The sequence below is a fragment of the Tinamus guttatus genome, unplaced genomic scaffold (assembly GCF_059628265.1).
Source record: "Tinamus guttatus ecotype Peru unplaced genomic scaffold, ASM5962826v1 Tinamus_guttatus_pri_ptg000977l, whole genome shotgun sequence".
In the NCBI taxonomy this organism is placed as follows: domain Eukaryota; kingdom Metazoa; phylum Chordata; class Aves; order Tinamiformes; family Tinamidae; genus Tinamus; species Tinamus guttatus.
Window position 1 is genome coordinate 42,694 of NW_028289511.1, and position 4,655 is coordinate 47,348.

The window sequence follows — 4,655 nt, forward strand, 5'->3', positions numbered from 1 at the left end:
TATTTCTTCCCTCCCACCCCCAGAGTATTAAATATTTTGGCAGCTGGGTACTTTACACGTTTTTAAGTAAAGGGGTATAGTATGTCTGAGGTGCTTGACTTAATGGGATAAAACAGGCCCCTTTTAACCTGAGAAGGCAGGTACCAGCATTTTGGTCCACCTTTAAAATGGTGGACCGTGGACCGTTTAAGCATTGAAAATGTTGTTAAAAATGGTATTCCCAATCTCTTTATATAAAAAAAGAATGGGGTAGTTGAAGGAAAAAAAAAGGATTGCGTGGACATTGTCTCTCTGATGTGTTTAATGTCTCTTTTGTTTTTCCCTTTGTTTCCTACATGCATGTTCCATGCAGACTCCCAGGCCTTTAAACATCATTAAGCAGAACAATGGTGAGCAGATCATTAGGAGACGAACAAGAAAGCGCCTTAACCCGGAGGCACTTCAGGCTGAGCAGCTAAACAAACAGCAGAGGGGTAGCAGTGAGGAGCAAGTCAATGGAAGTCCCTTAGAGAGGAGGTCAGAGGATCACTTAACTGAAGGTCATCAGAGAGAAATTCCGCTTCCCAGCCTCAGTAAATACGAGGCCCAAGGTTCATTGACTAAAAGCCATTCTGCTCAGCAGCCAATCTTGGTCAGCCAAACTCTGGATATTCACAAAAGGATGCAACCTTTGCACATTCAGATAAAAAGTCCTCAGGAAAGTACTGGAGACCCAGGAAACAGTTCATCGATATCAGAAGGGAAAGGAAGCTCCGAGAGAGGCAGCCCAATAGAAAAGTATATGAGACCTGCAAAACATCCCAACTATTCACCACCTGGAAGCCCTATTGAGAAATACCAGTACCCACTTTTTGGACTTCCATTTGTACACAATGACTTTCAGAGTGAAGCTGATTGGCTGAGATTCTGGAGTAAATATAAGCTGTCTGTTCCTGGGAATCCACACTACTTGAGTCATGTGCCTGGCCTACCAAATCCTTGCCAAAACTATGTGCCTTATCCCACCTTTAATCTGCCTCCTCATTTTTCAGCTGTTGGATCAGACAATGACATTCCTCTAGATTTGGCGATAAAGCATTCCAGACCTGGGCCAACTGCAAACGGTGCCTCCAAGGAAAAGAGTAAGGCACCACCAAATGTAAAAAATGAAGGTCCCTTGAATGTAGTAAAAACAGAGAAAGTTGATAGAAGTACTCAAGATGAACTTTCTACCAAGTGTGTGCACTGTGGCATTGTCTTTCTGGATGAAGTGATGTATGCTTTGCATATGAGTTGCCATGGTGACAGTGGACCTTTCCAGTGCAGCATATGCCAGCATCTTTGCACGGACAAGTATGACTTCACAACTCACATCCAGAGGGGCCTACACAGGAACAATGCACAAGCTGAAAAGAATGGAAAACCTAAAGAGTAAACCTTAGCACTTAGCACAATTAAACAGAAATAGGTTTCCTTGATGGGAATTCAATAGCTTGTAATGTCTTGTGAAGACCTATAAAGCACTTCATATAGAGAGCATGCCTTATAAAATCCCTCGTTTTTTTCTTTTCTTCTTCCCTTCGTATTTTTTCTCATCTTTTTTTTTTTCCTTTTTTTTTCTTTTTTATTTTTAATGAGTGGGTTACCAAGAAAGAAAAGAACATTTGGATGGTGGCCAGAAGGGGGAAAAGATAATTTTTATGGAATATGGCCCACCAAAGCTAGTCAGAATGCAGTGAATCATGGCGAATAACCTTGAGAAAATTTTACCGGACAGTTAATACCTTTGCTATTGTATAAGAGACATAACTGGCAAGAATGCAAAGATGTGTGTATGTATATACTGCTGCAGGGGTATAGTGAACATATGCACATTGTATATAAGAACTAGACTTGTTAAATATACAGATGTTAAAAGGTCATTTTCTTTTCTTTAATTTGGGCTAATTCTGCCCTACAACATGCCTTAGTATCACTTTGTTCTCAAAGCTTTGGCAGCAGTTTCATCTAGGTGTTTCTAAGACTCAGCTGATTTTTAGCTACCATTTTATCACTACATTCTTTCTGGCACACTTTAGCCTAGGAAAACCATTTTGTTCAAATCAAGTGTCTCTAATACAGAAGCCACACTCCAGGTTTAATTTGCGTAGAACAAGGTAACCTGCTGTATTTTATTTTAATATATTTTTAATATATTACATTTCTAAACCTTAAAGTCTAAGGTTACTTCTCCACAGGCTTAACATTGCTATACATACCAGTCAATCCCTTCAGTAGACTTATACCAGCTTTTGCTAAGTAGCATTAAATGTCTTCATAGTACTTTTTAATACTTAAAGCTTTGTAAAAACTATCCATGAAGGGAAAGCTCCTCAGCATAACTGCTCAGGGAAATAGGGCTAAATAACTAAATATTAAATAATTGGTTTAAGGTGCTGTTAGACGAGCCTCCATGCTTGCTACAAGGGTGTACAAGAACTGACTTTAATCATTTTCATTATAGTGTCCCAACCAGTAGTTTATTATTTTGCCACGGGGATGTAGAAGATATTACAAGCTACTGGATGCACTGTCAGATTAACTTATTTCATTAAAGAAGTTGGGAGAACAAATAGAAAAAAACCTTATTTTTCTAGTAAATATTAATGTATTACATTTCAAATAATGGTGCCTGACATATTGAATAATTATTTTCTACAGTGTACGTATGCAACAAAGATATTCCATCATGCATTAGAGTCAGTTCTGGCTCTGCCTCGCTGTTTACATTTGCAAATGTAGCAAACAAGGTAATGAAGCAACTATTTCTATTGCAGTAGGTATCTTTTTTTCTGTGTGTGTGCATTAAAGTTGTAAACGATAACATGAAATGAATGAAATTTGTTGATATTAATGGTATGGAAAAACAAGAAGGAAATGAAAATATTTTTATGCCTACTTAGGAAAAAAAGGGTAGCACTATTCATTCCAAGTACTTTTGTATTCTTAAGCTCTTAACTCACATTGTTATGCTTAAAATGATAAACATATATCCTCTTTTTATTGCTTTGTCTGTGTTTCAGAAGAAACATTTCAGAAATTATTTTGATAAGTGCTGTTTGACGATGCAGCACTGATGTTTTATTGCATTCTGTAGTAGCATTGCACTCCATTTTTACAATATTACGCAGTTGCTTTTTTGTTTTGTTTGGGTTTGTTTCTTTTTCGCAGTGCAGGGTCTTAGTTCCTTATGGTTGGATGGCAGGTGTAGCTCAACTGGTTCATGAATGTTGCAGCGAATGAAGTTTAAAATGTCTTTCTGATATTATGTTGTCCTTATTTCTCCATTCATGCATTTTATTTTTTAAAATGTTCTATAAAAATATTTCTGGACTAAGTCCTCACTTGAGATTATATGTAAAGGGTCCTATTCTGATCTCACTTACATGCCGCCTTTCTCAGATTTTCATGTAATTGAAACTAAAGTATCATAAAAAAATGTTCTTATGTTTAACTTACCTGAGTCTGACCACTCTCCCTTCTAGAATTTGGTGCACTTACAAGATACTTAACCAGATAGACTGGGAGGTGGAAGATGAAAGGAGAGGTGATAGGAAATGGCTTACAGGGGTTGGCAAAAGTAAAACCAGGGAGGAAATGGCCTGAACATTCAGCACTTTGACAGTTTTTTGAGAAATAATGTGCCTAAAGCAGCCTGCAACCAACATCGCCATGCATGAGAAGCACTTACACAGCTGATCACCAAGGGTCTTGCTGATCCTTGGCAGTATTTTAGGTGTTCCCTTTTTGCACAGATGAAACTTTATTGCACGGTTTCTCTGGTTTGTTAGGCACGAACAGCCTCTAGCTCAGCATTAGGCTTGCAGTCCTTCCTGCTCCACCCATTGCTCTGCTGGTGAGCAGCGTATGGAGAATCCCACTCAATCTGCTCGTGGTTGAGTCCTATAACCCTTTAATAGTGTTCTAGGTTAGCAATGGATATTGGGCCACATTCTTCTTCTTCTATTTTTAGATGAATCTCCTGCTTGATACCAGTGCCAGACAATGTCTGGTTATGTTTTTACTATTGTTCTCCAATAACAAGTTCTGACTTGGTTTTTGTTGATTTATTTTTGTTGGGTATTTTTTGTTTTTTGTTTTTTCTGTGGGGACTGAAATAGATTGCCCTCATTTTGTTATGTCAGGGTCCAGTCTGTGCCCTTTTCAGCTTTTCCAAGGAACATGTTAGGCTCACTTAGCAGTGATTTTATTGGCTTCAGAGGTAGCTGCCTGCCAGTTTTCAGTAGTTTTAACTTAGTTCTTCCAAGACCTACCAGCTCCTGTAGCTTCTTCTTTTGCGGAAGCTGCATCTTCATGGCAAAATAGTTTGTAGGGGACATGCACATTATAAGACTTCAGCACCACCCTGTACTTCATAACACTTCTTGCTAAACTCAGAAGCAGAGGCCAATAAGGGGAAATACACATATCAGGGTTTGGGGATGAGGAGAAATGAAAATTGAAGAGTGAAAATAGCAAGACAGAGTTCAGAATTAATATTGCACCTAGATGGTACAATTAAAATTCAGAATTCAAAAAGAAAAAGTTAATTGTTCTTGCCATGACATTGAGATGTTATAAAGCTTCTACTCAGTAAGATATGGGACTTTACCCCAGCCTGTTCTCTTTGATCACAC

General features: G+C 38.3%; 1 pseudogene; it reads left to right on the forward strand.

Moving 5' to 3' along the window:
• The first annotated feature begins 317 nt into the window (after nucleotides 1-317).
• Nucleotides 318-4,374, forward strand: LOC148590950 (zinc finger transcription factor Trps1 pseudogene; annotated as a pseudogene).
• Nucleotides 4,375-4,655: the final 281 nt, after the last annotated feature.